Source organism: Astatotilapia calliptera, chromosome 14 (assembly GCF_900246225.1).
Source record: "Astatotilapia calliptera chromosome 14, fAstCal1.2, whole genome shotgun sequence".
Taxonomy (NCBI): domain Eukaryota; kingdom Metazoa; phylum Chordata; class Actinopteri; order Cichliformes; family Cichlidae; genus Astatotilapia; species Astatotilapia calliptera.
In genome coordinates, this window is record NC_039315.1 from 28499734 (window position 1) to 28522495 (window position 22762).

The 22762-nt window shown below is 41.1% G+C and overlaps 1 protein-coding gene and 1 pseudogene across 1 annotated transcript in view; one reads left to right on the forward strand and one right to left on the reverse strand.

The window, feature by feature from the left end:
• The window catches only part of lsamp (limbic system associated membrane protein), a 1260578-nt gene that overhangs the window by 27887 nt on the left and 1209929 nt on the right, over positions 1-22762 (forward strand). The window lies entirely within an intron of this gene.
• LOC113036035 (histone H1-like) lies at positions 14389-15542 on the reverse strand (annotated as a pseudogene).

Consider the following 22762-nt stretch of genomic DNA (forward strand, 5'->3'; position numbering starts at 1 on the left):
AACGCCCTACTCTTTGTTGATGGGGCGGCCAGATTGCTCTCTACCCCAAGTGTTCTATCCAGAATCCGACTGCTCAGTCGTAAGAGCTGGAGACACACTCAAGTCCTGGCTGATCAATTCTGGAAGCACTTCATACGGCATTTTATGCCCACCTTGCAACCACGGCAGAAATGGCACAAGGACACAGACAACATTGCAGTTGGATCTGTCGTTCTCATTGTTGATCAGCAGACCCCACGAGCGCTCTGGCAAGTAGGAACCGTGAAAACTATCTTACAGGGGGCCGATGATTGTGTCAGAGCTGCAGTCGTTCAAGTAAAGGACCGAACTTACACTCGCCCGGTGGCACGGCTCATCAGGTAGCCTGTTCTACCCCAGGATTCTGCTTAGGTGCAGAGGACATTCCATCAAGGTCAAATTTGTACACCAAATTTGGGGGCGGCTGTACAAAAGGGTTGGGTTTGTGTATGGGATTCACTATGCCCCCTGAATGCACCATCGGGGTGCATGTCCGCAACTTTAGTTCAGAGACAAACGGCAGCCAAACAACGGACAGTGTGTGCGTTCATAAGACCAAGCCCCACACACACACACACACACGCACACACACGCACACACGCACACACACGCACACACACACACACACACACACACACACACTCTCTCGCCCAGCTGCGGGCACATTCTCAATTGGAAATACAAAGAATGACAACTTTATTCCTGGACTCTGCCTGTTTGTTCCTCTCACATCTGAACATTTGCAAGTGTTCTGACCCGACACTCTGAAGTGATTGCTGCCAGCTCAGATTTCTTTAACCCTTCTGAACAGATATATATCGGATGACAATATAAAAACATCTATCGTTTCATTTTACACTATCGTTTGTTTCGTGGTGTCGCAAAATAAGCTGTTTACAGTAATATTTTTTCATCGTTTTGATGGTCACTGTAGTGGCTATATTAATTTCTTAAAGTTCTCTCTTTCTCTTATATTTAATATAACCACACTACCAATGGACAAGCACCTGTTTTTATGGGTTGTCGTTAGCAACAACGACGGTAACACCATCGCATGTCCGCTTGTTTATTTTCCACCTAAACCTTTCACAATAAAGCTCAGGATCCTGTTGAGAATTTTCAAAATAAACGGAATCACGTGAAAAAGTATGCAGAGTATTGACGGATGAGAAGCAAAAAAAGAGTTGTCAGGTGCTAAAAAATAAATGTTAGACTCAAACGTTAGAACAGGCTTTTCCCCGCAGCACTCCGTGTAATAAGTACTCACAAAGAAAACGGCGGCCTTTACAACTTATGTCTAAAAATGTATAGTTTCATGCACTCGACTCCAGGTACACGACGCCCAGCTGGAAACACTTCACCTACCCGAGATTCACAGAATTTACAGAGAATATAAAATTTTTTGTGATTTATATGGTTATCGGGACAATAGATGTTTTATATCGGAATAGGAGATTTTGGTCATATCGCACAGCCCTATTCCCAAATGACCGAGCTTTTTGTTGTTGAATCTGTATTGCAATGCTAAAACTGTGAGCAACAAAGTAGAAAAATAACATACCTCTCCACAGAAGATAAGAACATATCTTCTGCCACCACTCACTTCTGTTGTTATCATCAAAATATTTACCAATATTTGACAATTTGACAATTTTTTTTAATAACTATTTACTTTGTAAAAAAAAGAAATGTCACTATGAAAACATCTCAGGACACATATATTACTGACAAACTGTACATAAAGTACCATAATGCAGTCACTTTTACAGAAATGACAATCAAAAACCATTTACTTGCTAATGCTAACAAAGGGCACAGATGGTAACTAATCTCAAAGTAGTGAAAGCAGAGCTAGCAACAGCTTGTCTAGCATGCCAGTCTTTCATTAGTCTATCATTAAAGTTTTTATCAGTGTTTATTCATAATATGCATATGCAAATAACCAGAAACAAAAAAAACTGCTTACCCAGCTCCAGCCTTTGTAAATGGGATACAAATAGATCAACACTAAATATCCCAGTGGCTTATAGTCAAGCAGAGTTAAGCTTACAAGCCAGAGACAACAGCCAACTGTGTCCATAAAATATGAGTTATTTAAAAGGATGAAATAGTCAGCACAATTAATGACAAACTGCTGTTTGAGATCAGCACCCCAAAACAAGGAAGTCTAGATTTTCTCTGTATTATAAGAATGCAAGGTCTTTACCTTACCATATAAAGTGGTTTGAGGTGACTGTTTTTATGAATTTAATAAAATAAAATTAAACAGAATAGAATAGAATAAAATAGAATAGAATTAGTGATTTTGCCAGGCCACCAGTCACTGTCAAATTCAGGGCTGAGAAAGAGGTTGAGGTCATTTGGTTTCTGCATAATGCATTATGTTGCTGGACTAATTGTGATAAAAGATTTTAAAGTTTGTGGACAGGTTGAGGGTGTCAGGGGGCTGGGCCAGATACTCAGTATTTTAAGTTTATTTTGTATTTTTGATTTCTTATGTTATATTGGAATAATGTTAAGTTCTTGTGTTGTTACTTTTAGTTAGGGTTTAGTTGAGATTTAATCTAGTTTGTTTCATCTATGTCTACTTGTTTAGAAGTCATCTCTTGTCCTCTGTGTAGTCTCTTTTTTCTCTGTGTTTAACTTTTAGTTATGCCTATGCTTGTGTCTCCCTTACCTGTTTTCATGTGTCTCTCCTTGTGTTCCATGTCTCCCCAGTCTATCATGCGTTTCATGTCTGCGGGTTCCACGTTGTCAAGCTTGTGTTGTCTTGTCTACGTCCCATTATGTTCCTGTTTTATTTTGAAGAGTCTGGTGTTTCCTTGTTTTGTGTGTTTAGTTTTACTTCCCTGTAGCGTCAGGTTCATTTGTGTCAGCTGTGTTTCCCCAGGTGTTTCCACTTCCCTCATTACCCTCCTGTGTACTTGACTCCCCTGTCTCCCTCTGTTCAGTGTCGGTTTGTCTGTCTGTCTTGCGTCGCGTCAGGTCTCACGCTGTGGTGGACAGCTAGTGGGCTCTACTCACACCCAGGTATGGGAAGTGGTTGCTGAATTGTGAGGCACGAAGTAGTCAGTTGTTTTGTGATGAAGAATAAAGTTGGAGTGAGAATCGAGAGCTGGGTCTGCTTCTCAAACACACCGGCCGCCCAGCTGTAACAGAGGGCTTTAGGTGGGCAATACGTTTGATTTTTGTTGTATCAACTAATGGCAACTATAAGCTTATTTACAATCAAGGAAATATTCAAGGTACAAATTTGTCTATAATCATCTCTCAAATGTCAAAATCTCCATATATTCTTTGCACAGCACCTAGATCTTTGACCCAAACATCATACCAGATTTTTCCTCAGATGTAATACCCTTACATCTAGTCCAGATAATATTGAGAGCCTGCCATTTATACAACACAGAATAAAAGAAAGGAAAAAGTCCAAAGAAAACCTTCAAAGCTTTGACGGAAGCTGTTTACTCTGAGCATAAAAAGCTGTGTATGTTTTCACTGTTTTGGTTTTTTCTCTGTCCTGTCAGAGAGACTACAAGTGAGCACTGCTCACTGTTGGTGCGCCTACACGGTGGGTTGTGATGTGGTTCTCTACACTGAAGGAGACACTGAACTCATACTGTACAAAGCACAAAGCATGCTGTCCACAAATGTGGACAGGGTCTGCTGTTGTGATGATAAGTGTCAACCTGGCTGTGTTGTGGAGATGCTAGCTGTGTCAGGAGAGGCTTCAGGAGTGGATGTGATGTCAAAAACAGCTTAAGAGAGACAGATGAGGGAAGAGGTCGGGAGGTAGAAAAAAGAAAAACATTGCCAGAGGATGTACATGCTGTCTTTGATTGTCTTGTGGATTAGAGAAAGAATTCACTGCTAGTGCTGTGGATCAATGTAGAGTCTATTTTAGTATTCCAGTATAACTTGAGGTTTATGAACAAAGAGTGATAGAACATAACAAAACAAAACATTGTAGTCTTTTCAATCATTACTAGAAAATGCGTACATTGCTTTGGACAAATTTAAAATAATTAATGATAAACTGGCGCTTTTTCAGAATGTAAATATGCATGGCCGTAACTGACGGACAACAAGCCTTTTCCCACAAAAGACATTTGATTTGTTAAATGAAATAAGTACAGTGGATTGAATCAATCTCCACACAACTGCGATTTACAGAGAATGGGCAGAAATAGAGAAAATATCCAGTGAGTAGCAGTTCTCTTGTTGGTGCCAAAGGTCAGGAGTAAATGGCAAGACTGTATTGAGCTGATAGGAGGGCAGCAGCAATTCAAATAACCAGTTGTGTTACAAGCAAGATATGCAGCGTCTCTGAACACACAGTATTTTGAACCTTTTGAAACAAATCGGTCCCAGCAGCAGAAAACCAGACTTGGTGCCAGACTTGGAGTATTGTTGCTGACAATGTCCATCCATTTATGGCCACAATGTACCCGTTTTCTGATGGCTTCTTCCAGCGGGATAACATGCCACGGTGTTCAAATGTACTTAAATACCCTACATAGTCACCAAATCTAAATCAAGAAGAGCACCTTTTGGATGTGGTGGAATAGGAGCTTCATACTGTATAACTGATTTTCGCCAACAGATCTGCAGGACCTGTGTGATGCTGTCATGTTAATATGAGCCAAATTCTCTGAGGAATGTTTTCATCAACTTGTTGAGTCAGAGCCATGAAGAATTAAGACAGTTCTGAAGCCAAAAGTACTAAATACCCAGTAATAGTAAAATTTAAGTGAAATGCCAGTGAGTATATCATTCATAGACTGCCTCGCTGCATAATGTATCTATACATCATGGAACCTCTATCAATGTCTTTGGTGTGAATACCAGATTTAATTCCAAACAGCACTAGTGGTGCATTTCTATTATGACCTTACATTCTTAGAATCTAATCAGAGTTTTAGTGGGCTAACATAAGTTTAAAGACCTTTTACATTCTTGTTCTGCAAATAAACCAGATAATTTTTTTCATTCAATATAAAATGGTGTTTTAAATCAAATGAGGACAATTTTTTTCTCTTTTTTTTCAGTGTTCAGTTTCTAAGAAAAGCTTCAACAACCCAGTTGAGAGACATTTTGAAAAGCTTGATTTGCAGCACACACAGCAGTAAGTGTGTCAAATAGATAAGCCTGATGAAACATATTGCATATTGAGCTAATGCAAATAAGACTAAACATAGAAGAATATGACTTTCATATAGTCTTCCTAACTTTATCTTAGGTAGACCACGCAAAAACAACCCACTAGTTCAATTTACAAACTGACCAACTGACTGAGTGAAACCAAGTTCCAGTAGGCACAATGATGCCTCATAGGAAACTCAGGCAGTAGTGTGTGGAGCATGTGTATTTTACTTTGAAGTGATCTGATTACGGCTGAGTATTATTATATTTTGGGTGATCTAAAACCAAGCCTGCAGAATTCTTTGATTCCCTTCTCTCCTCCCCTCCCCTCTCCTCAGCCATAAAAAGACTAATGGGGTATTGCTGTCACCCTGCTGATTGGGTTGGGCGGGATGGGCATACCCAAGTTTATGAGTGCAATAACTAGAGATGGCACGATACCACTTTTTTATGTCCGATACCGATATCATAAATTTGGATAGCTGCCGATACCGATAGGAATCCGATATAGTGTTTTTTAATCAACAAAACTGTTTTTTTAAATATCTTGCTGCATTTTGTATAAGTTCATACTCAAGTTTAAAACAACAACTACACTAAAGCTATTCTGTTATACCTGTATGCAAAAAAAAATATTTCATAGTTCAGCAATACTGATCAATCTAATAAACTTAAACCTACACCATCCTCCCTATTCTGGTATTTTAAAGAGTACTTAGCGTAAATATTAAGCAACCTAACTAATAGGGTTCCAACTCCCAGCAACAGCAAAAATAAATAAATAAAAAATGGGGAACCACCCCTCATGCTCCACCTCATGATGCTTAATCGACGTAATCAACCTTAATTTGATGCAGTGTGAAAAAAAATGCACAGAAATCAATTATTTTTCAAGAAATATTAAATAGGTTCAACATCTTTCTTCAACAAAATTGCAGACTGCACAGATGGTACCTTCCCAAAGGAAAAAGTACTATAGCTTACTAGGGTATACAGTGGGGCAAAAAAGTATTTAGTCAGCCACCGATTGTGCAAGTTCCCCCACCTAAAATGAAGACAAAGGTCAGTAATTTGCACTTCAACTGTGAGAGACAGAATGTGAAAAAAAAAAATCCATGAATCCACATGGTAGGATTTGTAAAGAATTTATTCGTAAATCAGGGTGGAAAATAAGTATTTGGTCAATAACAAAAATACAACTCAATACTTTGTAACATAACATTTGTTGACAATAACAGAGGTCAAACGTTTACTATAGGTCTTTACCAGGTTTGCACACACAGTAGCTGGTATTTTGGCCCATTCCTCCATGCAGATCTTCTCGAGACCAGTGATGTTTTGGGGCTGTCGCCGAGCAACACGGACTTTCAACTCCCGCCACAGATTTTCTATGGGGTTGAGGTCTGGAGACTGGCTAGGCCACTCCAGGACTTTCAAATGCTTCTTACGGAGCCACTCCTTTGTTGCCCGGGCGGTGTGTTTTGGATCATTGTCATGTTGGAAGACCCAGCCTCGTTTCGTCTTCAAAGGTCTCACTGATGGAAGGAGGTTTTGGCTCAAAATCTCACGATACATGGCCCCATTCATTCTGTCCTTAGTGCATGTCCAGACGGGCCTGGACATGCACTGGCTTCAGCAGCGGAACACGTCTGGCACTGCGGGATTTGATTCCCTGCCGTTGTAGTGTGTTACTGATGGTGACCTTTGTTACTTTGGTCCCAGCTCTCTGCAGGTCATTCACCAGGTCCCCCCGTGTGGTTCTGGGATCTTTGCTCACCGTTCTCATGATCATTTTGACCCCACGGGATGAGATCTTGCGTGGAGCCCCAGATCGAGGGAGATTATCAGTGGTCTTGTATGTCTTCCATTTTCTGATGATTGCTCCCACAGTTGATTTTTTTTCACACCAAGCTGCTTGCCTATTGTAGATTCACTCTTCCCAGTCTGGTGCAGGTCTACAATACTTTTCCTGGTGTCCTTCGAAAGCTCTTTGGTCTTGGCCATGGCGGAGTTTGGAGTCTGACTGTTTGAGGCTGTGGACAGGTGTCTTTTATACAGATGATGAGTTCAAACAGGTGCCATTCATACAGGTAACGAGTGGGGGACAGAAAAGCTTCTTACAGAAGACGTTACAGGTCTGTGAGAGCCAGAGATTTTCCTTGTTTGAGGTGACCAAATATTTATTTTCCACCCTAATTTACGAATAAATTCTTTACAAATCCTACCATGTGAATTCATGGATTTTTTTTTCACATTCTGTCTCTCACAGTTGAAGTGTACCTCTGGTGCAAATTACTGACCTCTGTCATCATTTTAGGTGGGGGAACTTGCACAATCGGTGGCTGACTAAATACTTTTTTGCCCCACTGTATATATTAGACTTAATAGTCACTATATACAGTTATTGACTTCTATTCATTTTACATCAAATTAAAACTTTGGGTGTCAGATAATTATTTATTAAAAGCTAGACATTTTAAATGAGAATAAGAAAGAAAAGTATGTCTTTGTGCCCCCTTTTCCCTGTTAATGCCCTATCGGCCCCCCTGGCTAAACTTTGCTAGATCCGCCCCTGCACAGTTACCAGCGTCAGCTAAGTAGAAAAAGATCCTCGAGTAGAAAGTAATATTAAATAAATTCTAACAACAGCTTATCAAGCTTAAACGTGCTGCTGTTGTTCAGCCGCTGGTTTCCTCTTCCTGGTGCAAAGTGGGCCAAAAACAAACAAGAGAGACGTACTCGTGACAGAAAAGCTGATCAGCTGATCATTAAGCAGTTTCATGATTGAAGTAGCAGCAGGAGAGCGAGAGGCAGTCACTTGTTAAGCTTAACGTGGGAATGCTTTACAAACATTCAGAGATGGACTTACACACTTGCTTTACTTCTCTCGGGGATAACTTTGTCGGAAATGAAATGCCGGGTTGCTAGCGAAGCTCCACATGCTATCCACACCACTGACAGGTCCCGCACGCCACAGCCGCTCTATCACGTGATGCATACTGCTCCGACGTGCTAACGTTCTGAGGTGAGTTACGGCGTGTTGCAAGTTTTGTGAGGTGCTTTCCTGATATTTAATGGATCGGATTACATTTTTTATTTTTCTCCGATATCCGATCCAGTAATTTAGGTCAGTATCGGACCGATACCGATAAGTAATATCAGATCGGTCCATCTCTAGTCAAGACAGAGGATAAGTAGCAGTCTGTCACAGTCTGAAAAGTCATGCTTGGAGCCACTGGGAACACTGAGCCAAAATCTGTCTCAAAGGTACAATAGAAGTCTGACATCAACAGTAGTGGAGGTTTAAAATGATAACCTGGCACTTTGGATCTCATTCAGTCAGAGGCCAGAGGCTGACAAGACGACGTGGAGACAGAGAAAGAGAGCAAGGTCTAAGCAGAAGCTGGGACAGGTGTGTTTTATTCAGCACTTTGCAGTAATCTTATAGATAACTCTTGTCTGCGAGTTGAATGCTGTCATCCATTTTCTGTATTTCTTTGATACCCTTCTAGCTACCTGAGTTTAAGTGAAGTTATAGAAAGTGGGAGGAATCCCGAGTTTTAAACACAGAACTGGAAGTTTGTTCCTTCTTTTGTTTCTCTCTATCTACGCCCTTGAGACAGTCTTTTTTCCTTTTGTTTCAAAAATAGCTTTATTTTATATAGTATAGTAGTGTCAGTTTGTGTTTTTTAGTTTTCCTCTTCAAGGCTCTCAGTTGGGCTCCTTGGCTCCACTCTGACAGTCATACTACATTCCTATTTGAGACGAAAGATCAAGACAAAATGAGAAAATAAATAACAATCAGCTGACAGTCTGTAAAGATTTGTGGTGGTACAAAGTGGGTGTAGGAGAAAACCAGTGGTCCACTTAACCACACATTCAGTAGCCCCACTCGTTAAAAGAGTGCCAGTGTCAAATGTTAGCTTGGTCAGTCTTTGTACTTTGTCCAAACATTTGATTGTATAATTAATTGATTTGTCAAATAAAATGTTTTGTGTTCTAAATGTTCTAACTTTGTGACATTTGGATTGGTACTGGATCATAAAAATGAAAGCAGTGACAGTAATAAAGTGGCAGAGAAGCAAACTTATGTGAGTATATTAAGAGAGAAAATTAGATCAGCACTCTGCTAAAATGAGTGTTTTTCATCAAAGAGAGAAGATGAAATCAGACCTCGAGTGAAGTGAAGGCAGTTAGGAGAGGGAAGATGTGAGAGAGGTGTGTCTCTGCAGGAAATGCGATTTTGCTCTCTATTTGTGTGGGTGACAGGTCTTACTGTCTCCCAAAGAGAGACACAGTTTAGGTTCCAGGAAGATGAAATACAAATTTTTTAGACAGTGGTTATGACAGTGGTGACTTACTTTCATACACTTCTGACTCGCTCCAGTCATTTATCTTTCTCCAGTATCTCTGCCACCCCTCAGTTCAGCTGAAATCAGATCAGAAACACAATATGAAATGTTGAAACTCAAAAATGTTATTATGTCAAAAGAAATATGTTTGTGTTGTGTGTGTGTGTTTCTTGTAGTATAAAAATGTGACTGACTGTTAGGAGCAATTGTTGAGCACTAACTACAGGCACTGACGACAGAAACAATGTCTAGACGGAACAGGAATCACAGTGGAGATTAGGGCTGGGCCATATTATACCTGTTAGGTTTGTAGCTTGAACCTATTCGCTGGAACGTTAAGACAATATAATTACACTGCTAAGCAAGACGCAAGTAGGCAAACTTCTTCATGGTACTCGTGCACGGGAGAGAACCGGACAGGCACCGTTCCTTCGCTTGACCCCAGTAGCTCTCGTCCGTCCTCCCATACACTGTCCTTTTATTGAGGTTACATGAATATGCATAGGTTCATTAACATACCGACGTCTACATACAAACAAAGAGTACCTTGCCTGTGTGTGTGTGTGTGTGTGTGTGTGTGTGTGTGTGTGTGTGTGTGTGTGTGTGTGTGTGTGTGTGTGTGTGTGTGTTGCTGATCAAAGGGTCAAACATCCTTGGTCAGGAAGAGGGTAGACTAGACCCCCCCCCGGTGAGGAAGTCCAGCAGTTCATCTAAACAGAAAAGCACTTAGACTAGAACAGACGTAGCTACGTTAATCCTACCATAAAACAATTAAAACAAGATGCGACCTCTTCCCGTGCTCCCAGGATGTAGGTGTGCATTCTACAACTTATCACTACACAATTGATTATACACCTCTAAGCATCTATGGTTAAATATTTCTAAGCATAAATGACAATCAACAATGACAATCAACAATACAATCAACAATACAAACTCTAACATTCCCCCGTTTTTGACCTTTATGCCTGAAAAGTTCCCAGTTATGCATACCTCATGTCTGACAGTTTCAATGCAAACATTTTTTTACTCAGCATATGTCAAATCACCCTAAATTACTGTAAAAGTTACACAGTTTAATAAATGTATTAGCAGTTACCCCATTCATTGAGCTCATCTCATGGCAAACTGCATCTTACGAGCAAACAAAGAAATTGTTAATTTAATAGTAAAAATAAAAAAGTAACATTTTCAAAAACATCTCAGCTTGGTAATGCTTCCTCCGGGTGTGCAAATCACATGTCTCTCTGCAGAGTGGTTTGAGTTCTGCAGGGCGTCATGAATGTCTCTTCTAGTTGTTTCGTTGTCCATAGGACCAGAGTCCAAATGTATGTAGAATAAACATTCAAACATACCAGTTAGTTTTGTTGTTTGTCAACATGGGTCTCAGCTATTTCCAAAGCTGCAGACCTCTCAGCACTCTAGTTTTATGGCCTCCCATCACCTCACTTCAGGCCTTCATCCTGCGAGGGGGATATTTATGACTCCTTCATTGTCCACGCTCTGCAGAGAAACACCTCTGTGGAAAGGGTGCAGGGTTCAGTTGTCTTACTGCTGTTATGATCCCAGCAGCCTTCAGAGTGTCATCGTATGCACAGTATAGTGGCACAGCATTAGGTGATGTTCATAGGAAATTGCTGTCATCACCACCATAGCTTCTGGTTCCTGTGCTTTTCACAGAATCATGATGTCATCCTCGAACTCCTTCTGCGCTGTCGATGGAGCCCTCATCCCTCGAGTTTTCATGTCCCAATGCTGCTGAAGATTTAAGGCAGAGCACGTCGTACACCTTAATTGTCTTTCTCAGCGTCAATATTGAATGTTTCATTTTATTTAACATCTTGCTGTGGGAAGTCTCCTCTTGATCTCCTGGAAGCTTAGTAGCACAGCTCTCTGTGTGATGTCTGCTGTGCTGAAGATGATCTCTGATCCTCCTGAAGCCTCTCTCCCATCTTGTGGACGATCCTCTCCTCTATTTTGCAGGCAGTTTCATGGTCCTTGCTGTGGCTCCAAGGTCTGATCTCATGATGGGCCCCAACCAGCTTGACCTTTGACCTCAACCACTGCCTGGCTGTCAGCTATGCCTGGAATGGTTCACGCTTCTCACTGGGCCTCTGAAGATTTCTCAGGAGATTACTGCTGCACCTGTATTTCCTTGCTAAGAAGAAAAACTTCTATTTGGAGAGCATGTCAACAATCATCAAACCACATTCTTTAGTTCAGTGAACTTCACTTATAGGCCATCAAAGCCTCATCTGAACATGGATGCACCACTTGCATAGGTTTAATATTTGTAAATAAAACGGCTAATCACACAAATCACTGCAACAATAATAGTAAACATTGTTTAATGTTAATCCTTGCACTCCACCTCTTGACGCATGGACATTCCCATGCGTCAACTCACCAAACCTGGATCCCTGTCTTAAAGAAAAAGATTAGCTAGATCATGTCCCAGGCAACATCAGGGCATCTCCTCTGGAGTAGCTCCGTAACCCTGCAATAAAAGATGTTAGCGTGTGTTGCATATTAAGTTTGCTTAACACCTGGCTCTCCCAGGAGCCTGCATACACACCATCACGGCCTGGAAAGCAAAATCTGGAAGTGAAATCAAACTTCATACCTGTAAACAATTGTATCATAAGAGTAATAAGCATTCAACATCAGCAAGACAAGTGTCATGTGCAGGTTTTCTCAAATCAGTAACTACAACTATTACCCTAATTCACCTCAGACATGGATTATCCCATGTACTCTGTTAACATTAATGTAATCAGTGACTTCTCTTAAGCAAAGTCACTCCACTCATATATTATTATTATGGGTTCAAAAGTGGCCAGCAAATGAGCCCATAATAAACTATCCCATAAACACCGTAATCTCTTATTTGTTTTACCCATGTCACTTGTCCGCTTCAGCTGAATCTACTACAGCATTCTCAAAGAAACAAACATTAGCAATACACATTGACTGTGGTCAGACGGAGGTCAGACACAGGTCAACGGATTCTAGAGGTGCCATAAAACACCATAAAGTTAACACTCGCTGTGGAAACAGTAACACTGGTCTCATCACAGTATGTCTCAAACTATATTCATTTCTCCATCAACATATGCCTGTAACTACAGTTTTCTTCACACATAAACCCAGAAATCTTGTAGTAGAGAAACATTAGCCAGTATTCCTATAAATCACATGATCAAACACATGAAGAACCGTAATGCTGTAAAAACGAAAATGCAAATGTTAGCGCTTGCGCAGGCATATGCATACTTTGTCACAGCTATCTCTGTGAACACACAAGCTAGTGAATGACACACACATAGTAAATTCACAGACACAGAAAATGGCATTTAAAAGGTTAAATCATCACGCAACCTCGAGTGTTGCTGTCATCTTTCTGCTTCTGTAAAGGGAAGCACACACAGACTCATCTGCACCCCTGCCAGGCGGGGGTCAACTTCACACAGTCGTGTTACATCAGTAAAGTCTTGTCAGCTTTTGTCAGCTTTTACCAGTCAGTCAGTTTGTTTTCCTTTCACTCACTCATTCATGCATTCATTCTTTCTTTCTTTGCTGATAGTGGAACCTATCGTCGCATTTAGTTTCCACTCTCAGCAAAATGACGTCATTTCAAAAAGAAAAAGAAGAACTTTAGTTTGGATTACATCGCTGAATCCTTTTGGACTGGGACTGTCATTTAATAATTGTCCCAAATAAGTGGCTTTCTCCAGAGTCCATTTAAATGTGGAGAACTCACTTGGCACAATTTTCTCGACGACGTGTAGCGCTTTTAATTCCCGACGTGCAGATCTGCTTAAAGAACAAAGATTATCAAACAAAACTTTCAGTGCACTGTGAAAGTATCAAAATAAAAAGGCCTTGTTAAGTCATGACACAAACTCCTCATCTCAGGTAAATCATACCATTAGCATGGTTCATCATACCATCATACTAATCGGCAGGCTCAACTTCACAACAAAAGAAAAATCATCAGCTAGATTCACTCCAAATCAACCATCAGCTGCACAACACACAACATAATCCTAATGTCTTATTAGCTATGAGTTTAATTACCAGGTCTGTGCTCTTCACTCATTTAGGCCACAGATCTATTTTATTCAATTTTCCTTTTCCCTTCATCATAAAACATGTGACATGCTGTCATGCACTTCACAAAACAGTCTGTTCTGACGTATTCAGAGTTGTGTATCTAAATACAGGATTCAATCGCACATCAAAGCAGGAAACTCAGTGTTTTAGAGTCTCCACTCAACACACAACAACTCCAACACATCTCATTCACTCGTACTAGAATTCAGTCACCTTTCATTAATCTAAAACCAATCAACTAATTTGCATATCAGCTATTAACCCACTAAGTTGACAGGACGACAGAAAAGCATGTTCAAAATAGTATCACAAAAGACAATTTCCCTCATACAGTAAATTACTTATGCTGCCTCAATCAAGCAGGAAGCTTCTCCCAATTTACCATTTTAACACTAAATTTATTGTCTGATCACTGATTTATCAAACCAGGATTTTTTTTTTTTTTTTTTTCCCACAAAAGTTAAATTGTTGTCCTGCAACTTGGAGAGTCAATTTTTTTTCTTTAGGATAAATTCAGCATTTGATAACAAGTGTCTGCTAAATTGACACTATTGTAACACTGATGAAAGATAACAAGCTAATTTTCATTACATGTGTTTGTGTTATTAGGCAGGTCTAATGCATGTCTGTGGAGCTGCATCTCCAGCAGAGCATGTTCTTAAAGCTGCCTTTCCTACACACTTCTCTGCTATTGTTTAATCATTTCTTAACTAATGTGCTATGAGTCTTCATGAGTCATTTTGTGTTTGGAATTGTTAGTAGGGTTAATGCATGTTCTGCTTGTGTGTGTGTGATTTTGTATATGTTTCTATTTTCGCAATGTTTCAGACTCCGTCTCAATTTTCCAACTTAAGCAGTCAGTTTTCTTTTCCCCAGGTTTGCTAACCCAAATTTTGATTTCCCACATTAAATAATTCCTATGTGTTCTCACCTAGTCTTCTCACTCTGTTGTCCTCTCCCACTTCAACAGTCCAATAGCCGGCAGTTCTCCTTCAGCTTTGTCCTGTGTCCCACTGTCTCTTCTTGCCATTTTACTCCACAGGTGGCAAATGTCAAACTCCAACTGTTCAGTTCTCCTCAAACGTTTTCTTCACATGCACAGTGAAGTCACAGCCACTCTCACTATTGTCCTGTCCCTCCTCTGATGCGGTTGACCTTGTGCTAGTGTCTGAAGTGCTGCCGCTGCCTTCTTGGGCGACTTCTTAGCAGCTGCTGCCGGTTTCTTGGCTTTGGCCGCGGCAGGCTTCTTGGCTTTGGTCTCAGTAACCCTGTTCATCTTGAAGGATCCGGAGGCCCCGGTGCCCTTGGTCTGCACCAGAGTGCCCTTCGCCACCAGACTCTTGATGGCGGTCTTGACACGGGCCTTGTTCTTGTCCACATCGTAGCCTCCGGCAGCCAGAGCCTTCTTGAGAGCGGCCACAGACAGGCCGTTGCGCTCCTTGGAAGCGGCCACGGCTTTCACAATCAGCTCGCCCACGCTGAGGCCGACCTTCTTGGGCTTGGAAGTCATCGTCTTCTTCTTCTTGGCCTGAACCTCGGCGCAGGGCGCAGGGCGTGTTTATGATGGAGCCTTTCCCACCACAGCGCTGGCACGTTGAACGCATCATGAAGGGTCCATTTCTTTCATGTCGCTAGCCGCATGTGGCTTGCCCGAGTCACTCAGTCCTTTTTGAGCATTTCAACATGCTGCCGCCGCAGACCCTGGCCTCAGATCCAGCAAGTTTAGCGCGCTGATCTCCAAAAAAGTCCCGAAGGCCAGAAAGACATCAAATAAGTGTCTTGTGCTGAGAACTCAAACAAAAACTCCTCTTCACGCTGCCATCTTGCTCGCCCCTCCGTGAAATTCAACCAATCAGACAGGAAGATGGGTTTGCTTTCTTCTTCTGCTGCTGTTTATCCACATTGCTGCTGCTTTGCTGGGACTTTTTGTGCTCAGGACTTGCTGCTGTCTCTTTATCATGTTATTGCTTTGGAGCTGCATTCCTTATCTTCAGGGAGGAGTGAGCTCGCTTGTGAGGTTGAGAAACACATGGCACTGTAAATAAGTCAGCCAGAAACTTGGCCTGCATGTTTCCAATGATGTTAAACTATAACTTTCTTCCGACTGCTGCATGTGGAAAATTGATTCAGGTCTGCTTTTCACCTGAAAGTGACAAACTAAAACATGTTCATTATTATCATCACTGCTTAATCAACACACATCTCTCTCTCTCTCTCTCTCTGTCTGTGTTTGTGTGAACAATCCTTTCTTAAAAGCAGAAAATGACATTGTAGTTGTTTTTCGGCTGATCAACACAAAACCTTTTTCCTATGATTATTTTTCATCTACAATATAAATTCTCTCTCTTTTTCACTCTTCTTTTTTTTTTTTTTTTTAAATAGCTGGTGACCTGCAAAATCACCGCTCTCACTCACAATCAGAGGCAATCACTTTTGCACAGTGCACAAAAACACTGTGATGTCAGACACATTCACACTCACTTTTTCATCTGCATAAATAAACCATATGGCTGGAGATATGTGCCATGGTGATCCATAAGCATGATCACCAGTTTATTTAATTATTTTTAATCCAACAAAACAAATAAACAAAACATGATGCTGATGCTACACACACACACACGAGTCAAGGTGCAGAAAAACTGCTCATGGAAACACTGCACACTCTCTGTTTCCCTCTCTTTGAGTAGTTCTCAGACAGCTCTTGATCTGATAATGTGTAGCTTGCTCATCAGCTCAAAAAACAAAAACAAAACTGCAACGCGACATCACACAGTAGTTGCATGCTCTGCCCACAGTGGCAAAGTCTTACACTTTCATATTCAACACAGCTTCTCCATCATGTATTTTTAGATGTTTCATACAGGGTTGAGCATATTAGTTGTTTTCACAGGTGTGCTGTATATCTCAACAATGGTTCATAATAAGACGACAGTCTTCCACACAGGTCAAGTGCCTCTATGCACTTCATTAGTTTAAATATTTACCTATATCACTTCTCCTCACATGTCATTGTACTGAATTTAAGCAACCACAAGTTTAATGTAGGTTACTTTTAACAACTATCCACCTCAATGGTTTGGCACACAGGCTGTTAACATTTTGTGTCAGGAAGGGGTGGGGGGAAAGCCACCCACCAGAGCACAGCTGCTGATGTGGGCTGGCCTTTTCCACACACTCTTCAAGGCTGGTGTGTTTTCTGAAAACTTCTAACATTTGAATCTCTTCCATTTATAAACCTGCGATTAACCGCACGGCTCAGGTCCGCGTGAAACCCGCGCGACCGCATTCGCGTGCACCCACGCAGCTGTGGAGCCGTCGCTCTCTCTCTTTTATACATAAATACTTTGTGCTGCCAGGAGCAAAGTCCAGCACAAACGTCTTTCTCCCTCTAACTCACTCTTGGTTGCTTAGAAACCCATGATAACAACAACAGTCGGTGTTACAGACCACGTGTTCTGCTCCGCATACACTCACACAACAACAACAACAAAAACGACGACGACGACAACAATGACAACAACACAAAATAGGCCTACTCCGGACTCACACCGGACCGCTCGGGACCCTGACCCAGTTGTGGGACGCTCACCCACTCGCGCGACAAAACCCAATGAAGGGACGCTCGGGACACACACCCAGGGCGATTTCAAAACCGGACACTCACCGGACGCTTGGGACCCTTGGGCGATTTAACCAAAACTTCTTTTTCGGGACACTAACCCAGTTATCGCTCCACAAAGCAGCGAACTTCTCAACGCCTCACAAAATGGCGGAGACTGCACAACGACACGGTTATAGAGTCGGCCTCTTTAAACTTACTTGGCGTTGCTTAGCGTGTAATATCAGCCTGAATCCCGCCGATCGCCATTCATCGAGGAGAAAGACAGACAGCGAATCCACAGGAACTTCCTGGCTGACGTCAGTCTTTCAGCGTGCCTCCCCCCCCTCGGTGAATGCGATCCCAGGGATCCGGCATCGAAGGACCAATTAATGTTAGGTTTGTAGCTTGAACCTATTCGCTGGAACGTTAAGACAATATAATTACACTGCTAAGCAAGACGCAAGTAGGCAAACTTCTTCATGGTACTCGTGCACGGGAGAGAACCGGACAGGCACCGTTCCTTCGCTTGACCCCAGTAGCTCTCGTCCGTCCTCCCATACACTGTCCTTTTATTGAGGTTACATGAATATGCATAGGTTCATTAACATACCGACGTCTACATACAAACAAAGAGTACCTTGCCTGTGTGTGTGTGTGTGTGTGTGTGTGTGTGTGTGTGTGTGTGTGTGTGTGTGTGTGTGTGTGTGTTGCTGATCAAAGGGTCAAACATCCTTGGTCAGGAAGAGGGTAGACTAGACCCCCCCCCGGTGAGGAAGTCCAGCAGTTCATCTAAACAGAAAAGCACTTAGACTAGAACAGACGTAGCTACGTTAATCCTACCATAAAACAATTAAAACAAGATGCGACCTCTTCCCGTGCTCCCAGGATGTAGGTGTGCATTCTACAACTTATCACTACACAATTGATTATACACCTCTAAGCATCTATGGTTAAATATTTCTAAGCATAAATGACAATCAACAATGACAATCAACAATACAATCAACAATACAAACTCTAACAATACCGTTCACGGTAATACCGGTATAATGTTAGGCAACGATAGGAAAATGAAATATCGCGATAGAATATGAGTAAAACGCGCATGCACAGTGCCTTTGTTTTCATACGCACATGGCCGATTGTTGAGTGAAACAGATGAACCAGAATTGGTTTGTAAAAATGGTGCAACTTCAGTGATGTGGAACTGGTTTGGTGTTTGTCCACAAAGCACATTTTTTTGCAGAACATGCAAGCGGCCGTCGGACTAAGATGCCCTTAAATCTGGGAGTAATCTGGGTCCTAAACTCCGTCTTTTTCAGGTCAAACGAACACTGCAGCATCACTAAGAGTTAAAAACTGTCTAAATTCTTTCATCTTTAATAAAACGATCAGCATTGCTGCTTTACCAGGTGTAACTATGAAGTTTAACTTCCAGGCATCCATGAAAACAAAATGTATTACATTTAACGGAGTTAGAAGCTAGCAGGAAGCTAGCGGAAGTTAGCTCGCTAGTTACCTAAGCATGATATTGCATGTTCTGACTGAGAGATTTCTGAAAAAAATCAAACGTACAGCTCTGCTATCACTTCCAACATAAATGAACACAGGAAACTAAACAGCAGTGACGTTTGTAGGGTTACTGAAGTTGGGCTAGCTGGTATATAATGATGTGCTACGTGATCGCTAGCGACACAGCTATGTTAGCATAACATAAACAGTGAAGCTGGAGGACGAACACTAACACTTTTCCACTTATAAAAATTAACGTTAAGGTTCCTCATGGTTAGAGACAAATGCAATCGCATGGCAGGATGCTGTAAACGGACCAAACTTCAGTCAGGAGAACAACTGAGATAATCCATCCACAATACGAGGTTAGTCATTAATATACTGCAACAACATGGGAATAGAGCCGCTGCCAGAGAATTCAACATTAATGAATCAATGGTACAGAAGTGGAGGAAGCAAGAAGAATGAGTTTAATAAAGTTTGATTTATCTGACTGCTTTGTTTCGCTTAATGTGCCTTATAATCCCGTGCACCTTATGGTCCGAAAAATACGTACTGCACACTGCAGTTTAATGTTGCAAAGCACCTCTTTTTAACTTCAGTGATATTATACATGGTTATGCTCAGTATATGTCAGCCCATTTCTACTGGAAATGCCTTTTGGTTAAACTTTCAGCAAGGAATTTGCATTTGCACTGTTACATTTTTATAAAGCTTTAATGTACATAAAAACCAGCTTCTTGTTTAAGTGAAAATAAATGATAGTTGTCTTTTTGCGCTAGTAATGTTGTGGAGTTGTATTTTGTCACGCATCAATTATATCGTCAGTTATATCGTTATCGCAAATTTTCAAATAAATATCGTGATAAATATTTTTGGCCATATCGCCCTGCTCTAGTGGAGATGAAATGATATCTGAACATGTAAAATAAACACTAGTCACACAGGCCTAGAGACTGATCAGTGACCCTTTGGCAACCACTGATCCCTACCAGTAGATCGGCCTATAACAACCACTTGCTAACTCGTCGGGGAAGATACGTTTTTCCCTAACAGCTACGTGGTTGCTGAGTGGTCTCCAGGCCTGTGTCCTAACGTGCTTCATCTTTACATTGAATATGTTATTTGGAAGTCTGCCCCGGGAGGAGGCCCCGGAGAGATCTTTCTCGGCTGGCCTGGGAACGCTTTGGTGTTCCCCTGGACAAGCTGGAGGAGGTGGCTGGGGAGAGGGAGGTCTGGGCTTCACTGATTGGGCTGCTGTGCCCGCGACCCGGCCCTGGATAAGCTGAAGAAAATGGATGGATGGATGAATGGATGGATGTTATTTGGAAGTATTTAAGTGGGGCTGTCAACAGATTTAAAAAAAAAAAACAACGAACGAATTAATCGCTCAATTTTCTGTAAGTCAAAGTGCTAGCAGCATCCCCGGCTAACGCATGCTTCGCGTCAATGTGATGTTTTAAGCTGGAAGAGCTTCGGTGAAAAGAAAATTCTTTGCACAATGTGCATAACACTCTACAGTATGTCAGTTGACTGTTCCCTCTTGTTATTTTTTTAATACTAAAATTTCCCATCGAGAAGGCCAATGTGCGTTTATCATCTCCCATGTTGAGTTGATTGGTTCAGCTGCCCGGCACTACCAGCTCAACTGCCCATTTGCGCATGTGCGAAGGTAACTCTACTTGGACAAACTGCCCGAAATGCGTTGACAGAAACATTTCAGGGATTTTGAGTCATTCTGCACTCCAGATGGGTTAATTGCATAAAATGTTTCAATTGTGTCGACCGTGATGGCTGATTAATTTGCGTTAACACATTAAATTTGACAGCACTATATTAAAGCAGAGTTGCAAATTCATGTTGGAGAATTGTACATCTTTTCTCTGTCAGGATACGTAAAAAACTGATCATTTGCGTAAGTCCAAAATATATTTCTTGTAAGTTTAGTATTTTCTTTCCCTACAAATCGGTATTGAGCCATGATTATAGTTTGATTGCGCACATTTATGTGACTAGGTCACATAGATGGTATGCTCAGAATATACACCAGAGAAAGGTTATTGGTGGCTCCAATATTTTTTGATAAAAATGCCTCAGTCAGTATAATGGCTCTCTCTCTCTCACCTCAGAGAGGGAAAAGGGGAAATTTGGAGCCTGGACTGTGAAATGAATACACTTTCTGTCATTTTCTGTGTGCAGTGGGCTAAAAATGTCTGTAATGACAAAACCACCACACTGGGCGTCAGAGTAAGAAAATTGTTGAATGTCAGCAATCTGAACTCATTCTTATATACATTATTGAAGCCAAACGCCCTTAGATATAATAAAATCTTCCACAGCCTTCTCTCTCTTCTTTAAAGTTTCTTTTTATATATACTTCTTCTTTTAAATCACTGTAATTTTGCAGCCTTTATGTGTTCCAAGGAAGGTCAACCATAGAATTACACCTACATCTAAAATACAAGGGGATTAGATATTATCTGGAGCAGTCTTCTCTTTTTTGTAAGACTTGAGCACTAATATCTCACTAATACTAACTATTAAGTATTTTACCTAGTCTGAGCTATCGTTAACAAAATAATATCTGCCCTTAAAATGTCCTCCACTTTCTTTCAGCAAAAAAGTAAACCACATATTTTCACTCAGTACATGTAAGACAAAAGTATTGTGTCTGGATTGTTTTTTCCTGGAAGTATTTCCAATGCTTTGCTATTCATGGCATTTTGCAGAGGCCATTCACAGGAAGAAGAGAAAAATTAGGTTGAAACTATACTCAACATAAAGTGCACCCATCCATCTATCTGCTTCAGACCACACAAGTGTATCGTTTGGGGTGTAATGCTGGGAAGAGGACAAAACAGAGACCACAGCTCTTCCAAATGACCCCAAACTCATCTGCACTCAGTAGGGTCCCCAGCAGTAAACCTACTAAGCTAATCAACTGAATAGCAGTCAAGATAGATTTATTAGTAAGATGCACTGCTCTGGTTCTGCACATTCTAATGAGTTTACTCCATATGTTTTAGTAGCCTGTTTCATGACTCAATGGTGGGTGCAGCATGTTGAACAGATCTGGCAATTGTCTGCTGGTTAATCTTAAAGTACAGCGGAACCCCGACTTATGAAATTAATTTGTTCCAGAGGGTCTTTCGTAAGTCAAAATTTTTGTCAGTCGAAGCACATTTTCCATCGTCTTTTGAGTGAGGCGATGCTGGCTGAAGACGAAGTTCTTGGTGGAGGCTGAAGAAAGCATATGCATGCATGCATACATACATACATACATACGTATGTGTACATGTTCATAACATTATGGAATTTAATTCTAAACATTAAAAACTAAAACTTACATTTACGTTAATTAATGTACGTACACTGTGCAATGATATTTTTTAACATTTTTTTTAAACTCGCTTATATTTATGCCTTATGCCGGCCCCATTATGAATGAACGATAGGCTAATTGCAAACGAAAAGCACACGAAATGGCGCACTGCAACAACAATACGTCTTTCACGTGGAACAGCGAAACGCATTTTGCAAACAGATTTCGTTACACGGGCATTTTGTCGTACCACGGGCAAAAATATTGCCGTTAAGTGCCTTAAATGGGGTCTTCCACTGTATATTATCTCTTCTCTCCTTCTCACTGGTTTCATCTTGTGATGAAAACCTGGAGAGTCTTGATTGATAGACCCCAGCAGATGAGATGAAAAAGGGAGAATAAAAATCTGCTGCATTGTTTTGAAATCATTTTTAAATGTTTGTAAATGTGGTGAGGTGAGCATTTCTGACTATGGCATCAGGTTTTAAGCATACTTCAAAGGCCTGTGTTCAGTGGAGCCAAACATCTAATCATCTGTAAACTAAATTCAAGTACCTTGAAAATGTATTCAACAGGCATATCATAAACTCTTGTAAGTCATGATCATGGCTGATAATTTTGATTGTAACAGAGAGCAGATGCCAAGTTAATGTTTTGACCAACTGGAGATAATTGATGTGAATTTTAGGAGCAGGACAT